Below are 19,669 nucleotides of genomic sequence, written 5' to 3'. Positions count from 1 at the left end.
ATGTGTGTTTTGGTGCCTTTGTCTAAAATGAGTTAGTTATAAGTGCATGGATTTATTTATGGGTTCTCTATTCTTTTCATTGGTTTATATGTCTGTTTTTATGGCAGTATCATGTTCAGGATCTTTTTTGGTTCCACACAAATTATAGGATATTTTTGTTATTTATGTGAAAATGTCATTGGTATTTTGATGGGGATTGCATTGAATCTGTATATTGCTTTGGGTAGCATGGACATTTTAACAGTATTGATTCTTCTAATTCATGAGTATGGGATTTCTTTTCATTTTTTGGTGTCCTCTTCAATTTATTTCATCAGTGTTTTATAGTTTTCCTTGTAGAGATCTTTTACTTCTTTGGTTAAATTGAGTTCCAAGTATTTTATCATTTTTTGTAAGCTGTTGTAAATGGGATTGTTTTCTTGATTTATTTTTCAAATTGTTTACTGTTAGTGTATAAAAATATCCCTAACTTTTGTATGTTGGTTTTGTATTTTGCAACTTTACTGAATTTGTTCATCAGTTTTAAGAGTTTTTAGTGGAGACTTTAGGTGTTTCTAAATATAAGATCCTATTATCTTCAAGAAAGGATAATTTGACTTCTTCTTTTCCAGTTTTGATGCCCTTTCTTTCTTTATCTTCTAACTTGCTATGACTAGGACTTACAGTACTAAGTTGAATAGAAGTAGAGAAAGTGGGCATCCCTGTCTTGTCCCAGATCTTAGTGGAAAGACTCCCAACTTTTCAGTACTAAGTATGACATTAGCTGTGTGTTTGTTATATATGGCCTTTATCATGTTGAGGTACGTTCCTCTATACCCAATTTGTTGAAAGATTTTATCATGAAGAGATGTTGAATTTTATTGAATGCTTTTCAGCATCTATTGAAGTTATCACATGGGTTTGTCCTTAGTTTTGTTAATGCAATGTGTTACATTTATTCATTTACATATGTTGAACCATTCTTGCATCCCTGGTGAATGATTTTTTTTAATGTGTTGTTGAATTCCATTTGCATGTATTTTGTTGAGTGTTCTTGCATCTATATTTATCAGCGATACTGGCCTATTGTTTTCTTTTACTGTTGTTGTGTCCTTGTCTGGCTTTGGTATCAGGATAATGCTGGCCTCCTAGAATGAGTTTGGAAGTATTCCTGCCTCTTAAATTTGTTGAAATAGTTCGAGTAGAATTGGTATTAGTTCTTCATTAAATGATTGGTAGAGGCCTGCTTTTTATTTTTAATGTGTCTAGTATACATTTTTGTTTTGTGATTACAATGGGGCTTATAAAAAATTCCATAGTTATAACAAGTTATTTAAAACTAATACCAGAATGGGGGTTGAAGATGGCAGATAGGAGGTGAGACTAGCTTGAAGCTCCCACTCGGATGGATAGAGCAGCATGTGGAGAATCACCTCATGAACTTTTGCTCCAAGAGCTACCACATAAACATACCAAGAAAGCCAAGAGAATCCACAAGTTCATTGAAGGAACTGAATCAGTGCCGCAGACACAGTGCCTGAGATGCCAAAAAACTATGAGTCTGCTTGCTTTCTCAACAGGGAGGCTTGTGTTCTGGGGAAAGTTCTCAGCCCTGGTCACTGGCTGCCTTGAAATAGACTTGGTGCTGTTGAGCGGCACGGTGGGAGTGAGACCGATCTTTAGGACTGCAGGCTGCATGGGAGCAGGATGCAGTGTGAGGCCTGTGACTGCTGAGAGAATGCTGAGAGAATTTGCCACTACCAAGCCAGCACTAGAAAAACTGCTAAATGTAGCTCTAAATCTTAAAACAAATGCTCAACATACACAAAATATAACCTCTTAAAGCATAAATCTCACAGGACTTATAAAACAATAGCACAATTTCAAAAACCTAACAAGGTATTAAGGTAACTAATAGCATGATGAATAGAATAGTACCTCACATCTCAATACTAACACTGAATGTGAATAGCCAACATGCTCCACTTAAAAGATACAGAATGGCAGAATTGATCAAAATCCACCACCCAAGTTTCTGCTGTCTTTAGGAGACTCACCTGACACATAAAAACTCACATAAGATAAAGGGGTGGAAAAAGATATTCTGTGCAAATGGACACCAAATGCAATCAAGAGCAACTATTCTTTTTTTTTTTTTTTTTTTTTTTTTTTTTTTTTTGAGACGGAGTCTTGCTCTGTCGCCCGGGCTGGAGTGCAGTGGCCGGATCTCAGCTCACTGCAAGCTCCGCCTCCCGGGTTTACGCCATTCTCCTGCCTCAGCCTCCCGAGTAGCGGGGACTACAGGCGCCCGCCACTTCGCCCGGCTAGTTTTTTGTGTTTTTAGTAGAGACGGGGTTTCACCGTGTTAGCCAGGATGGTCTCGATCTCCTGACCTCGTGATCCGCCCATCTCGGCCTCCCAAAGTGCTGGGATTACAGGCTTGAGCCACCGCGCCCGGCAACATACATAAGTTAATAAATGTGATATACCACATAAGCAGAATAAAAAACAAAAATCACATGATCATCTCAGTAGATGCCCCCCCTAAAAAAAGCATTTGATAAAATCCAGCATCCCTGTAGGAATAAAACACTCAGCTAAATTGGCATAGATGGGACATACCTTAATGTAATTAAAGCCATCTATGACAAACCCACAGCTAACATTATACTAAACAGGGAAAATCTGAAAACATTCCCCCTGATAAATGGAACAAGACAAGGATGCCCACTTTCACCAATTTTCTTCAACATAGTACTGAGAAGTCCTAGCCAGAGCAATCAGACAAGAGAAAGAAATAAAGGTCATCCAAATTGGTAAAGAAGAAGACAAACTGTTGCTGTTTGCTAATGATATGTTTGTATACCTAGAAAATACTAAAGACTCATTCAAAAAGCTCCTAGAACTGGTAAGCAAATTCAGCAAAGTTTCAGGATACAAAATTAATATACACAAATCAGTAGCTCTGCTATACACCAACAGCGACCAAGCTGAGAAACAAATCAAGAACTCCACCCCTTTCACAATAGCTGCAAAAAAAATAAAATAAAATACTTAGAAATATGCCTAACCAAGGACGTGAAAGACCTCTACAAGGAAGATTGCAAAACACTTCTGAAAGAAATAATAGATGACACAAACAAATGGAAACACATCCCATTCTCATAGATGGGTAGAATCAATATTGTGAAAATGACCACACTGCCAAAAGCAATATAAAAATTCAACACAATTCCATCAAAATACTGCCACCATACTTCACAGAACTAGAAAAAACAATCCTAAAATTCATATGGACCCAAAAAAGTGCCCACATAGCCAAAGTAAGACTAAGCAAAAGGAACAAACCTGGAGGCATCACATTACTTGACTCCAAACTATACTATAAGGCCACATTTACCAAAACAGCATGGTACTGCTAGAAAGGCACATAGACCAATGGAACAGAATAGAGAACCCAGAAATAAAGCTAAATACTCACAGCCAACTGATCTTCGACAAAGCAAACAAAACCATAAAGTGGAAAAAGGACACCCTATTCAACAAATGCTGCTGGGATAATTGGCAAGCCACATGTAGAAGAATGAAACTGGATCCTCGTCTCTCACCTTATAAAAAAATCAACTCAAGATGGATCAAAGACTTAAATCTAAGACCTGAAACCATAAAAATTCTAGAAGATGACATTGGAAAAGCCCTTCTACAGATTGGCTTAGGCAAAGACTTCATGACAAACAACCCAAAAGCAAATGCAACAAAAACAAAGATAAATAGACAGGACTTAATTAAACTAAAAAGCTTCTGCACAGCAAAAGAAATAATCAGCAGAGTTAACAGGAACCCACAGAACGGGAAAAAAATATTCACAATCTACACATCTGACAAAGGGCTATATCCAGAATCTACAAATAACTCAAACAAATCAGCAAGAAAAAAACAAATAATCCCATCAGAAAATGGGCTAAGGAATGAATACACAATTTTCAAAAGAAGATATGCAAATGACCAATGAGCATATGGAAAAATGTTCAACATCATTAATTATCAGGGAAATGCAAATCAAAACCACAATGTGATACCACCTCACTCCTGCAAGAATGGCCGCAATCACAAAAATTTAAAAATAGATGTTGGCATGAATGCAGTGAAAAGGGAACACTTTTACACTGTTGGTGGGAATGTAAACTAGTGCAACCACTATGGAAAGCAGTGTGAAGATTCCTTAAAGAACTAAAAGTAGATCTACTGTTTGATCCAGCAATCCCACTACTAGGTATCTACCCACAGGAAAAGAAGTCATTATACAAGAAAAAATACTTGCACACACATGTTTATAGCAGCACAATTTGCAATTTCAAAAATATGGAATCAGCCCAAATGTCCATCAATCCACAAGTAGATAAAGAAAATGTGGCATATATATACCAGAGAATACTACTCAGCCACAAAAAAGGAAAAAATAATGGCAGCAACCTGGATAGAATTGGAGACTATTATTCTAAGTGAAGCAATTCAGGAATGGAAAACCAAACATCATATGTTCTCACTCATATGTGGGAGCTAAGCTATTAGGACATAAAAGCATAAGACTGAAACATTGCACTTTGGGGACTTGGGGGAAAGGGTGGCAGGTGGTGATGGATAAAAAGCTACACACTGGGTACAGTGTACATTGTTCAGGTGATGGGTACACTAAAAACAGAAATCACCACTAACGATCTTATTCATGTAACCAAACACCACCTATTTCCCCCAAAACCTACTGAAATATAAAAATTTAAAAATTTAAAAAATAAAAATAAAAAAAGCAAATAAATAAAACATCTGAGATAAACTATTATCATCCTATTATGTAGACTTCTGGTGCTCTAACTTAATCCAGGAGAGAATTTGGAAATCTGAAAAAATGAATGACACAAACCTTGAAAATTATGCTAAGTAAAAGAAGCCATTCACAAAGGACCGCATATTACATAATTTCCTTTATAGAAAATGTTCCAAATAGTCAAATCTATGGAGATAGAAAGTAGACTGGTGATTGTGTAGGACTGAGGGATTTGGGTAACATATGGTGATGGCTACAAGGTATGGGTTACTTTTGGGAGTAATAAAAATGGTCTAAAGTTGATTGTGGTGATAGATGCCCAAGTCTGTGACTATAAGTGAGTGAATTGTAGAGTATGTGAATTTAATCTCAATAAAGACATTTTTGTGTGTGTGTGTGAAAAAAGTAACTAATACTCTGTTAGTTCATTCTACCCAAGACTGGGTAATTTATAAAGAAAAGAGGTTTAATTGACTCACAGCTCTGTATTTCTGGGGAGGCCTTGGGCAACTCACAATTGTGGAGAAAGACACCTCTTCACAGGATGGCAGAAGAGAGAATGAGTGCTTGCAGGGGAAATGCCAGATGCTTATAAAACCATCAGATCTTGTGAGACTCAGTCATTATTATGAGAACAACATAGGAGAAACTGCCCCCATGACTCAATTACCTCTGACTGGGTCCCACCCTTGATGTGGGTATTATGGGGATTACAATTCAAGGTGAGATTTGGGTGGGGACATAGAGCCAAACTACATGAAATACCAACTTAGCTTTTATCAAAAACAAAAACAAACAAACAAACAAAAACTATACACATTAACTCTCTCCCTTCTTGCCCCACATTTTGAATTTGTGATGTCACAATTTGCCCTTTCCTATTGCCTATTTCTAAACAACCTGTAGTAGATATCTTTTTTTTTTTTTTTTTTTTTTGAGACAGAGTCTCACTCTGTTGCCCAGGTTGGAGTGCAGTGGTACGATCTCGGCTTACTGCAACCTCCACCTCCCGGGTTCAAGTGATTCTCCTGCTTCATCCTGAGTAGCTGAGATTACAGCCACCTGCCACCATGCCTGGCTAATTTTTGTATTTTTAGTAGAGACAAGTTTCACCATGCTGGCCAGGGTGGTCTCGAACTCCTGACCTCAGGTGATCTGCACACCTCATCTTCCCAAAATGCTGGGATTACAGGCATGAGCCACCATACCCAACCTAGTAATTATCGTTTTTAATAGTTTTGTCTTTTATTCTACTTAGTAAGGATATAAATGGTTTATACACCACAATTACAGTATCAGTGTAACAATTACATTAGCATCCTTTCCTTTCAGTTTGAAGAACTTCCTTTAGCATTTTTTACAGGACAGTTCTGGTAATGATAAATTTCCTCAGCTTTTGTTTGTCTGGGAAAGTATTTCTCTCTTCTTCATTTCTAAAAGATAGTATTCCTGGATATAATATTCTTAGTTTACAGCCTTTTTTCTTCAGCATTCTGAATATATCATTCCACCCCTTTCTGGCCTGTAAGTTTTCTGCTGAGAAGTGTGCTTCCATGCATATTGGATCTCTCTTACATGTTACTTGCTTCTTTTCTCTCACTACTTTCAGGATCTTCTCTTTGTCTTTGACCTTTGAGAGTTTGATTATAACGTGTCTTAGGATATTCTTATTTGGGTTGAATCTCACTGGTGACCTTTGACCTTACTGTACCTGAGTATTTATATCATTCTCCAGGTTTGGAAAGTTTTCTGTTATTTCTTTGAATAAGCTTTCTACACCTTTGTCTTTCTCAGTTTCCTCCTTAGCTTTGACAACCTGAATGCATACTCTTTTGATGTTGTCCCATAGGACCTGTCAGCTTTCTTCATTTTTTCAAACTTTTTGCTCCTCTGATATGTACTTTCAAGTAGTCAATCTTTCAACTTGATTCTTTCTTCAGTTTGATCAATTCTGTTATTGATGATCTCTATTGCATTTTTCATTTTATTCACTGTGTTTTTCAGCTCCAGGATTTCTGTTTGATTTTTTAAAATTATTTCAATCTCTGATAAATTTCTGAATTGGCTCTATGTGCTTTCTTGAAGTTCATTGAGCTTCTTTTAGATAGCTGGGGGTTTTTTATTTGTTTGTTTTGTTTGTTTGTTTTTTTGAGATGAAGTCTCACTCTGTCGCCCAAGCTGGAGTGCTGTGGTGCAATCTTGGCTCATTGCAACCTCTACTTCTGGGTTCAAGCAATTCTCCTGCCTCAGCCTCCCAAGTAGCTGGGACTACAGGCACACACCACCATGCCTGGCTAATTTTTGTATTGTTAGTAGAGACGGGGTTTCACTATGTTGGCCAGGCTGGTCTCAAATTCCTGACCTTGTGATCTGCCCGCCTTGGCCTCCCAAAGTGCTGGGATTACAGACGTGAGCCACTGCGCCTGGCCTAAATAGCTGTTTTAAATTCTTTGGCTGAGAGATTACACATCTCCATCACTTTAGGGTCAGTCTCTGGCACCTTATTTTGTATGTTAGTAAGGTCATATTTCCCTAAATGTTCCTGATGCTTGTGCATGTGTGACAATGTCTTTGGATTGAGGGGTTAGGTATTTATTTTAGTCTTTACAGTCTGGCTTTGTTTGTGCCTGTCCTTCAGAAGGTCTTCCAGGGATTCTAAGAACTAACTGTTGAGTTTCCTTAGACTGTGACCACTTGCAGCCATCTCAGCAACAGAGGATACTCTAAACTCAGGCTTACCACAAGTCTCACAAGGACGTCTAGGTTGATGTGGCTTTCCAGGTCTGATAAACCTGGGTAAGATCCAGCATTCCTGGAAAGCTGGCCAGGAACCGGATTCCACAAGAATGTCCTGGTGGCCCAGATGGGCACACTTCCCAGTGGGCCTCTGCATGGGCAGGATGGGTCCCCAAAAATAGTGAGATGGGCTGAAGTTGAGACTGCCCCCAGCTCAGGATCTGCTGTGGGACACAGGCTGGTTGGCCTGTCTCATTGGCTCAGATGCACATGCATCACCCAGCAGGTCCCTGCACAAGCAGGGTTATTCCTTGACTACAACAGGAGGGACCAGAGCTGAGACTTGTTCTCCTTGTATCTGCAGTGGAACAGGGGCTATCACATTGGCTCATAGAGGCAGGCATCTCCCAGCAGGTCCCTGCGTAGACAGGATAGTTTCTCAACTGCAGCAAGATGAGACCAGGCCCCCTCAGGATCTGTTGTAGGGCAAAAGCTGGAGAGCCCACCTTCACTGGCTTAGAGGAGTATGTGTGTCCTGGCAAAGTCCCTGCACAGACAAGATAGTTCCTTGATTGCAGCAGGAGTTGCTGGGGCTAGGACTGGGCTCCCTTGGGATGTGCTGTGAGACAGAGGCTGGAGAGCCTGTCTCATTGGCCCAGACAAGTATAGGTTTCCCAGCAGACCTAAGCACAGAGAGGATCATTCTCTGATTGCAGCAGGAGGGGCCAGAGCTGAAGCTGTATCCCCTTGGGATCTGCGGTGAGATGGAGGTTGGCAAGCCCAACAAGGAGGCCCAGACTCCTGAGTTGTAAGATATGGGCAAGTCTCCCTCCAGATCCTTATGTGAGTAGCCCTGAGCTGGGATCTTAGCTAAGGGGAGCTGTAGTTGAGTTACAGGGCAACTTTCAGGTTCACTACTGTGACCAATGTCAGTGGGCAGATGAGCTTTTCCACCAAGGCAGTAGTGTATGCAGTTCCTCCTTGCCCCCTTGGCAGATGGTTTCTGTTACAGGCTCAAAGCCAAATGGAGCTGTAGCCGGGACCTTGGAGGACTGTCATTTCGGAGCTTGAACCTAGGAGCAAGTTTGATGAATCAGCCACCTAGGTGTTAGTCTGCACTCTCAAAATGGCCCTCCAAGGTCTTGGACTCCACCGAGGTTTCACAAACACCTACCTGAATCCTGAGGCTCCCACAGACAGATTTCTGACTGTTGATGCATGTAGAATTGTTGTTGTTTTTGTTGTGGGGGGATGTGAGTGGATTACCTTCTGTTCTGCTGTCTTGGTGATGTCACTCTGTTTTTGTCTTTATTATCTAATTTCTTCTACATTGTTCAGGTTTAATTTGTTTCTTTTTCTAATTGTGTGGTATGGCTACTTATACGGTTTTTTAACCTTTCTTTCTAATATGTGAATTTAAGGATTTAAATTTCCCTCTAAGCACAGCTTGAGTTGTAATATGCAAACTTTACATATGTTCTATTTTCATTTTATCATTCTCTTCAAAGTATTTTCTAACTTCTATGAGTTATTTAGAAGGGTATTGTCTGATTTCCAAACATTTGAGGATAATCTCAATATTTTTTTGTTACGGATTTCAAGCTTATTCTACTGTGGCCAAGAATATAGTTTATTAGTTCAGTCTTCCAAAATTTGTTGAAGCTTGCTTGATGACCTAACATGTGGTCAATTTTGGTAAATTTTACATGTGCACTTAAATGAAAGTTTATTCTTCAATTGTTGCATACTGTTCTATACTTGTAAAGTAGATCAAAACTTTTTATTTGAGACAGGGTCTTGCCATGTTGCCCGGGCTGTTCTCAGGCTCCTAAGCTCAAGTGATCCTCCCACCTCAGCCTCTGAAGTAGCTGGACTACAGGCATGCATCACTGTGCCCAGCTTAGAAAAAAATTATTAATTGAGATTTTTCAGGCCCCCTATGTCTTCTAATTTTCCCCACTTTTTCTATCAGTTATGGAAAGAGGTTATTAAAATCACCCACTCTTCAGAACAATTGGCTTTGAATTGTTTAAGTTTAAAACAAATAAAATAAAATAAAATAAAATCACCCACTATGATTATGTATTTAAACACTTTTTCTTTTAGTTCTCTTAATTATTGCTTTATCTATTTTGAGACTGTGATAGTCTGTGCATTAAAATTTTAATTTGTTTTAATGTTTCTGATGAGTTGACCTTGGTATCATTATGAAATATCTCTAGCTATAGGAATGCTTCTTGTTTAAAATATAATTTGTGGACTATAACTTTACCTACTTTCTTTTTGTTAGGTTTGCATGGTACATGTTTTCCCTGTTATTTTATGTTACATATCTTCACCTTCAAAGTATGTCTCTTATAATTTAATTGTTTGGAGATTATATTAATTCTAATTTTAGAAATTTTTGTTTTTTAATTACTTTATTTCACTTAATTACTGATATATTTGCTTTATATCTGTTATTATTATTATTTGTTTTTTCATTGTGTCAACTCTTCTATATTCCCTTTTCTCTACCTTTTAAAATCTTCTTTGCTAGTTATCATAGTGAGCTAAATAGTGTTCCCCCAAAATTCATGTCCATCCGGAAACTCAGAACGTTACCTTATTTGGAAATATAGTTTTTATAGATGTAATTAAAGTAGAGCTTAGAGTGGGCTGTAAGTCCAGTGATGATAATGCCCTTATAAGAGACAGAAAAGGACACATAGACTGCACAGACACATAGGTAAGGCCATGTGAAGACAAAGGCAGGGATTGGAGTGATGCAGCCACAAGCCAAGGAATGCCAGAAGTCACCAGAAGCAGGAAAAGACAAGGAAGCACCCTCTCCAGAACCTTTGATGGGAGCATGGCCCTGCCCCCAAAATGCCCTGATTTTGGTCTTCTGACCTCCTGAGCCATAAGAGAATAAATTTCTGTTGTTTTAAGTCACCCAGTTTGTGGTAATCTGTTATAGTGTCCCTAGGAACCTAATTAAGTTATATATTCTTTTACTATTCCTTCAGTGTTTTAGATGTTACAATACACAGCCATGACTTATTAAAATCTTATTTAAGTTACTACTCTTAACACTTCTCAGACAACATAGGATGTTATAACATTTTAAGTCAATTTACTCTCTATCTTGCCTTTTCTATTATTATCACATTTTGAAAAACCCTACATATAATTTAAAGATGAGACACATTATTATTATTATTATTATTATTATTAGTTGCTTTATGTAGTTGAAATTAATGCAGACTTACATGGATATTTACTTTTTTTGTTGCTCTTCATTCCTTTCTGTATTTACACCTTCTTTCATCTGACTCATCTTTCTTTTGCCTTAAAAACTCCCCCTCTTTATTTTCTTTAGTAAGGATATACTGCTAACAAATTATCTGTTTTTGCTTTTTGGAAGTGTCTTTATTTTATGTTTGTGTTTGAAGGATACTTTTGTTGAGTATAGAATTGTAGGTTGTCAGTTATTTTCTTTCAGTCCTTTCAAAGTGTCATTCTGTTGTCCTTTGGCTTCCATTTTTCTGTTGAAAGTTAGTGATAGGTCTTATTTTATGTTATTTTGAAATGAATATGTCCTTTTTATCTGGCTACATATAATATTTCCTTTTGTCCTTCGGTTTTCAGTTATTTGTCTGTGAGTCTAGGCCTAGTTTCCTTTTTTGTAAGTGAGGGTTCTTTTTTTTTTTAAGTAGATTTTATTTTTAAGAACAGTTTTAGGTTAACAGCAAAATTAAGAAGAAGGTACAGAGGGCCGGGCGCGGTGGCTCAAGCCTGTAATCCCAGCACTTTGGGAGGCTGAGACGGGCGGATCTCGAGGTCAGGAGATGGAGACCATCCTGGCTAACACAGTGAAACCCCATCTCTACTAAAAAATACAAAAAAAACTAGCCGGGCGAGGTGGTGGGCGCCTGTAGTCCCAGCTACTCGGGAGGCTGAGGCAGAAGAATGGCGTGGACCTGGGAGGCGGAGCTTGCAGTGAGCTGAGATCCGGCCACTGCACTCCAGCCTGGGCAACACAGTGAGACTCCGTCTTAAAAAAAAAAAAAAAAAGAAGAAGAAGAAGGTACAGAGAGTTCCCGTGATAAATAAACCATAGTATGTTTGTCAGTTCACATTGTTCCCTTTTTATTTATTCTAATTGGAATTTGTAACTCATGCAAGTTGCACTTCTCATTTAATTTGTTTTGAAAAATTATTGGTCAGTATCGCTTTATGTATTACTCCTACCTCTTTTCTCTTTCTCCTGTCTTTCTGGGTTTCTGATTATACATATGTTAGGCCATTTCTTCACGTCCTGTATTCTCTTTTAGATTTTATATATTTTTCACTATTTGTCTCTCTGTGCATCAGTCTGGATATTTTCTCCTGACCTGTACTCTGTATTACTAATTCTTGCTTCAGCTGTGCCCACTGTGCTGTTAAAGTCACGTACTAAGTTATTTATTTACATTATAGAATTACTGTTTGATTCTTTTTATCATATCTAATTCTCCATTGAAATTACCCATTCTGTCATTTATTAATCACATTTAAACTTATAAATAACAGTTAACCTAAAGTCTATGTCTGGTAACTTTACTATGTGGCTTTCTCATGAATTTGTATCTATTGTCTGGGTTTCTCTTGATTCTTATTCAATTTTATCTATTTGCATGTTTGGTTGTCTTTGGTTGAGTGACAGATACTATATTTGAAAATGTAATATTTTGAGGTTGTACAAGATGTTATCTTCTTTCAGAGAAATTTGCTTTTCCTCCTGTCAGGCAGTTAGAGTAGAAGCAGATTATCATAGATCTATCTGGGAATGATATGATTCTAAATTGGATGTGAATTCTTATGAAGCTGATCTAGCCCTGCAAGGGTCAAAGCTGAAAGGGTGGTGTGTTTGTCAGGGCCTCTTTTCTCAACAATGAGAGCTCCAGTTTGTCCTCTTGTTATCTCACCTGAACTTTCGTGCTTATCTCTTGGCATGAGCCACCCTCCTTTTACAGCAACCAGTCATAAAACCTCAAGAGTAATCTTTCAAAATACTTAATTCTCCCTCCTCAGAATTTATCAGCTACTCTCTAATTCCTAAATCAGTGGGTCCAAAGTGTGTTCTGTGGAAATTCTTCCAGAACTTCCAGTAGGGATGTGGAAATGGTCAAGCTGCCAGGGGGCTTGTGAACTCCTCCTTCACACACACACACACACACACACACACGCACACACACAGAGAGAGAGAGAGAGAGAGAGAGAGAGAGAGAGAGAGAGAGAGAGACTCCCACAGGGCACTTTCTCATTGATCCGATTTCTATATTGCACTTCTCAGATTTTTATTTGAAGAGACGGGCTTGGAGCTAAAATGATTTGATAGCACTTGTCTTAGATAATAGCATCTAAATTATGTACATGAGGTTGCGCACAGTGGTTCACGCCTGTAATCCTAGCACTTTGGAAGGCCGAGGCAGGTGGATTGCTTGAGCTCGGGAGTTCAAGACCAGCCTGGGTAACATGGCAAAAACCCATCTCCACCAACAAACAAAATTAGCCAGGTGTGGTGGCGTATACCTGTACTCCCAGCTACTCGGGAGGCTGAGGCAGGAGGAGTGCTTGAGCCCAGAAGGTTGAGGCTGCAGTGAGCCGAGATCATGCCACTGCACTGCAGCCCAGGAGACAAAGTGAGACCCTGTTTCAAAAAAATAGTAAAAATTACAATAAATTATGAACATGGTATACAGAACTACTTATGATCTCACTTCAGTCTTATTTCTCGCCTCTCATCCCTCACCCCATCCCATGGCCACCCATCATTCTAACCATACTGAATTTTCTTGTCATTCTCTATGCATTGTCCCATTCCCCCATATTTCAGACATTCTATTTCCTGTCTGGAATATTCCTTGACCCACGCTTGCTTAGCAAACTTCTACTGATTCTTCTCTGTTCAGTTCAAGTTACCTGCTTTGAGAAGTGATCCCTGACTCCCAGGCAAGACTTAGCACTCCTTATTCACTCTCCTGGAATTTGTTTTCACATCTATCCCCTTATTGTTGTTGATTTGCACATCCATCTCCAACTAGACAGTGAGCTCTTTGAGGCAAGGACTGCAGCTTTCATCTTTGTGCTGAACCCTGGGCAGTTTTTGTTGAACAAATGACCATGCATACTTGTTTTCCCAGGACAATCATAATTTCACATATTCTCTTTTATTCAAATGAATGCATAAATTGGCCCACATTTTTCTATATTTGAGGTCCAAATTGCATCTCCCAGACTATCTCTTAGCACCAATAAATGACATAAATATCATTTGTTATACTAAAACCCCTGAGTTGTCTGTTTCGAAAATACTGTCACCTTGATTATATACGTTTCATGTATATAATCTGACTGAGGACCCAGTAAATACTCAGTATAGACTTGTTGACTAATTTCTACTGAGTGGGTTTTGTCCCTAGCCAAGCTCAAAAGGACTCAGTGTCCTTATAAAATATTCTTCATTTCATCTGGCTAGCCTTTGCTGTGACAGGCTTCCCCCACTCTAAAAGCCATGAGGGACTATTGTGAGGTCGTCAAAAATTGATGACTCGAAGGTCAGCCCTTATAAAACTTCAAAATCTCTTGAAAATATGAGTCAGCATCTGAGTAATAAGCTTGTTTCTATTATAATTAATAATATTTCTGGGGTGGGCCATGTTCTGCACAGTAAGAGCTCCTTGAGAAGTCCAATTTTTGTACCTAGAACACTATTTTCAAAAGCTGTGGAGATTTTAGTTATGGGAAAATTCAATAACTTTAGTTATTAAAAATTTTAAATGGATCTAAAAACAAAACTCTGGTGTTTGTTTCATATGTCTGGATTTTTCCATATTTCCATATTTGGAAAGTTTGCTTAAAGTAAGGGCCTCCTATATTCTTTCACCATCCACCTCATCTCCACTGGCGCAAGGTGACCTCAATCCTGCCCTGGAGAGCTCAGGTGCAGAGACTTGCACTCTGCTGAGGGAGTCTGGAATTCCCTGTTGTTCATTCCTGTCGCTCAAAGCTCTGACCCCAGAGAAGAGCCAGGGCCCTGGGATGGGTCACTCTCTAAGGTGTTGTGAGTCATAAACACCCTTGGTGTAGGCAGGTTTTAACATCACCATATCAGAATAACTGAGGCTATGGAAGCTTCTAGAAAACTTGAAAGGCAATCATGGACACCAGGGCACCAAAACTTCCTCCACACATTTGCCACTTGACCACCTTGCCCCTGGCTTTCTAATGCCACATCAGGATCTTACCTCTAGGTTGGCGGAGGGCGATGCCATCAGGGTGGAAACTCAGCAACACCTGAGATGCCTGGAGCTGTGCTTCTCTGACAGAGGCACGGACTCCCTGAAAGGGAGGTCCAGAGTGGGGAGGGATGTGGGAGTGATACAGGAGGGAGACAGGAAAGTGCTGGGTAGAGAAAGGCAGGGTCCCTGGCAAAGGCTCTACCCTCAGGCCTGTGCCCACTGACCTAGGTGAGAACAGGTATGTCTGTTTCTGTGCCCAAATGTTGCATTTCCAAGACCATCCTGGCCTGTCACACCCCCCATCCTGTGCCTATAAAAACCTTCTGACCCTGGTAGGCACAGACACAAGCAATTGGACATCAAGAGGAACTCAACAGCAGAAGAACACACTGGCAGACACCAGCAGACGCCGGCAGGCCATCTATGACGGGACAACACAGAGTTCAGCCGAGGCCAGTCGGAGGAGGGCCTGTCCACTGGGCGGCCCGACTCAAGGGAAAGTCCACCTTCCCACTCCATCCTCCTTCTGGCCTCTCCATCCACCTCACTCAGAGCTATCACCACTTAACAAAAAACCTTGCACCCATCCCCAAGCCCACGCATGATCTAATTTTTCTGGCACGCTAACGCAAGAACCGCAGGATACAGAAAGCCCTCCCTCTGTCCTTGTGATAAGGCAGAGGGTCTAATCGAGCTGATTCACATAAGCTGCCTGTGGACGGCTAAACTGAAAGAGCGCACTGTAACACACAGCCACTGGGGCTTCGGGAGCTGTGAACACTCTACACTAGATGCTGCTGTGGGGTTGGAACCCCACAACCTGCCTGCCCTCTCCCGCTAGAGGTTTGAGCAGCGGAGCACCAACGACGTGAGCCACAGCCCCCATCTCACACCCTGAGAGGGGGACGAAGGAATTGTTCCCATTTCAGGAGCAAGAGAGGGGTCTTGAAACATCAAATAAAATTTTCACTGTGCTCAATAAATCAAAATAATCTTTTAAAATTGAAACAAGCACAGAAGTTTTATAAGGGAGACACGATTTACATGGACTGTTAACGTATGACAATTCATCACAACTTCTGGCTCACTGAGGGCCGTTTCAGGCAGCGTCCAGACCCACAGGACATACTTTTCTCTGTACTCAAGGGCTCTGGTATAGAATATTTTTGAGGCGCTGGCCTCCAGTCCCCCAACCCCAGAGGACTGTGAGTCTCCCCAGCCCCCAGCAGAAGAAGGAAAGGAGGTAGCTTCTCAGAGCCATGGCCCTGCCCATCCCAATCTGCAAATTTCACTGAGGGGTTCGAGGCAGGAACATGGCACCGGCTCCACGGGAGAGACTCCAGGGCCAACTGCAAGTTCTCCAGCACTTCACCACGTCTAACCGCTGCAGGGTAATGCTCCAGATGAGAGCACTCAGACAGTGTAAGTGAAGTTCAGCTCGAGCAGACACCACCTGGAGCCCAAGGATGCCTGCTGCAATGCCTGGCCAACTTTCACCATGCCTTTGTATCTGTCAGGATAGTCTAGGTTAAGCTGTGAAACAATCAACCCCCAAACCATGTTACAACAAAAAGTTTCATGTTCATGCTGTAAGGAGCTCATCACAGGCGGCTGGGGATTCCACTCAATGTCCCCTGCGTCCAGGGTGCAGGCAAATACAGCACCCACCTCCTCAAATACTACGGGTTACCATAGTAGAGGAAAAGAAAAAACATGAGCCAGAACTTGTCACATCGTCCAAACCAGCCAGAAGAAACCAGGAAGTGCCATCCAGCCATGTTCCTCAAGGGAAACCAGCTGAAAATATTTAGTGGGCAGCAATGATTACCACAATCTTTTTGAAAACCCCAAGCCTGAACTTTTAGGCTGTGTGCCTGGTCCCAGGGGAAAAGTTCAGGCCTAAGGGAGCAGCTGGAAAAGTAGAGGTCCATCTGTTCTGCTGTACCTGCTGAAGTATAGGAAGCACTCACAGGGGTGCGTGGATCAGTAGCCCCTACATCTACACAGTCTGCACGCAATCTGAACCACATACTTCCTGCCTCCCTGACGCCCTGAGTTGACATGTGGTCTCATGTTCTCCAGCCCTTCCAGGCTCCTTCTGGGTGTGTTGAAGATGCTTTACGATTTTTTTTCTGGGACTACTCAGCAGGAAAGTGGAGTTTGTAGGGGCTGCAGAAGTATTAGAGCAGAGGAGGGGGATGATTCTCTGGACCACAGTTTATCACACCACACACAGCAATCAATGAAGACTTGTACTAAATCATTACTTTATATTGCCTAAACCTGCCCGGTATTAAGCACTGCAGGAAAGACAAGAGAAATAAGATATAGTCCCTGCTCTCAGGGAACTTATAATCCAAGAGGTGAGTTAGGACACTATTCGCTTGTATTGTAATTTTTTTCTCAATGCCAAAAGAAGGGCACCGATAATAAAAATTATTAGAGTAGCTTGCTGCAGGCGTGATTGGCATGGAGAGACTTAATTGGAAGAATTAGGGCATATGCTGGTCTGGAAAAGGTGTGAGAACTTTGGGTGGGCAAGAGGAGAGGGGAAAAGCATGAGGAAAGGCACAGGAGTGGAAACTCTCATGCCAGCTTTTGACACCTGTGTCCAAAATGGAGCGAAAGGCTTTGGAAGCCTCATATATCAATCCAAGGAGGTTTATCTTCATTCTTTTTGCAAATAGAGGCAGGAAGACCAGCACCAGAAATGCTTTGCAATAGATCCCTGTCTTCAGTGGAGGACAGAGCAAGTCATCATTATCCTAACTTGGCTGTCTGCAGAGCCCCACTTTCACCCTTACCTCGATCCCTACAAGGAACTTGTTAAAAAGAGACCTTCTTTTAAAGTCTTCTTTTAAAATAAGTTTTCTCCACAATACTCAGGACCCATTCCAAAGACATTCTGATTCAGTAGATATGAGATGGGATCCAGAAATCCATATCCTTCACAAGCTTCCCCAGAGACTAATGCAGCTGCTCTGAGAGTCAGGCTTGGAAATTGCTACCTAGAGATGGCCCTGGCATATCCGACTCAGGCTGTCAAAAGTGGACTTTTTAAATTGCACACTAAAAATGTCCATGTCTCTTATTTCTAATCACTGTATTTCTATTGCAGGTGCACTCTGCAACAGAATAAAACAGTTGGGTCCATTTGACCCAATGCCTTAGGGCTGTCCTGGAATTCTTTTTTTTTTTTTTTTCTTTTCTTTTCTTTTTTTCAAGACAGTGTCTTGCTCTGTCGCCCAGGCTGGAGTGCAGTGGTGTGATCTCCGCTCACTGCAACCTCTGCCTCCCGGGTTCAAGAGATTCTCGTTCGTCAGCCTTCCCAGTAGTTGGGATTTCAGGTGCGTGCCACCACGCCTTGCTATTTTTTTCTACTTTTAGTAGAGACAGGGTTTCGCCATGTTGCCCAGGCTGGTCTCAAACTCCTGAGCTCAGGCAATCCACCCACCTTGGCCTCCCAACGTGTTAGAATTACAGGCGTGAGCCACCGCGCCCGGGCCTAAAATGCTGTATATCTTCCTGCCTCAATTTTTTTTTTAGGCTGTCATCCAGCTCACATCTCTACTACCACCCTGTGGTCTGAAATGCTCTCTGCCAATTCTTCAAGATCCAGCTCAAATTTTATCTATTCTGTAAGGTCTGCCTTCTTTGAAAACGATTACAGATCTCTCACATATTTTCTTATCAGTGTGTGCTAGGCAGTTGGCTAGTTAGTCTTGGGGAATACACAGATGAGCAAGTCGTGTTCCTGAAAGGCAATGTGCCTCTGAAACTACGTAGGGGCCCGTCCAAGACGCCCTCCTTCCCCTGCTCTGGTTGGCCTTTTTAAGAACATTTAAATTTTTATTTTTCTCTCCTTGTTTAAAAATACTATCCTTGGCCGGGCGCGGTGGCTCAAGCCTGTAATCCCAGCACTTTGGGAGGCCGAGACGGGCGGATCACGAGGTCAGGAGATCGAGACCATCCTGGCTAACACGGTGAAACCCCGTCTCTACTAAAAAATACAAAAAACTAGCCGGGCGAGGTGGCGGGCGCCTGTTGTCCCAGCTACTCGGGAGGCTGAGGCAGGAGAATGGCGTAAACCCGGGAAGCGGAGCTTGCAGTGAGCTGAGATCCGGCCACTGCACTCCAGCCTGGGCGACAGAGCAAGACTCCGTCTCAAAAAAAAATAAAATAAAAATAAATAAAAATAAAAAAAATAAAAATACTATCCTTGTTATGGAAAAACAAAAACATGAATTGGAAAAAATCAGAAAAGACATAAAAACGACCTGTGATCTATTAAAAGAAAGCTACTGAGGCCATGTTGATATATATGCTTCCAAACTTTTCAAAACTATAATTATATGTACACAGTATATAACGCTACATATGTCCTATACTGTTTTAAAATGTTATTTTTAAAACAAAGACAGGATTGTCCCGGACAGGCTTTTTCTCTTAAAACATCATGAACATCTGTCCCTACCAAGACCTTCACCGAAATAATTTTAAATGATGCTATTGCGTTCCACTGCTCATGCCATTGAAAAATATTTACTGTAAAAAACCCATTACAGAAAATGCTAGGTGGCTGCCTACCGGGGTTTTCCTGCTGTTGAAAGTATTTATTCCATTTCAAACACAGATGGGCATGAGCTACATCTGTCTCCCCCCAAAAGAGCCCAAACCTTCAGACCCAGGACCTCTGGCAGCAGAAGTGTCCCTGGGGCGGGGTAAGGGGAGCCGGGCCTCCCGGGGCGAGGGGGCCGCCCTGCCCGGAAGCCCGTGCTCGCCCGCGGGCGCGGCCAGGCGGGTCCCATGAGGGGGACCCTTTCGGTAACCGAATTCTCGGGCTGGGCCGCGGGGCCAGTGCAGT

General features: G+C 41.2%; 1 long non-coding RNA gene across 2 annotated transcripts in view; it reads right to left on the bottom strand.

The window, feature by feature from the left end:
• Positions 1–19,669, bottom strand: part of LOC119621550 (uncharacterized) — a 41,542-nt gene that overhangs the window by 19,016 nt on the left and 2,857 nt on the right. Inside the window, exon 1 of one of the 2 annotated variants that reach the window (XR_012090460.1) lies at positions 13,097–18,820. The exons of the other annotated variant lie outside the window; for it this stretch is intronic. This is a non-coding gene — a long non-coding RNA (uncharacterized lncRNA). Of the gene's footprint in view, positions 1–13,096; positions 18,821–19,669 lie in introns of those variants that run through there. 2 annotated transcript variants of the gene reach the window in all.

This window comes from Chlorocebus sabaeus, chromosome 21 (assembly GCF_047675955.1).
Source record: "Chlorocebus sabaeus isolate Y175 chromosome 21, mChlSab1.0.hap1, whole genome shotgun sequence".
NCBI lineage: Eukaryota > Metazoa > Chordata > Mammalia > Primates > Cercopithecidae > Chlorocebus > Chlorocebus sabaeus.
This window is presented reverse-complemented; position numbering and strand designations above follow the sequence as displayed.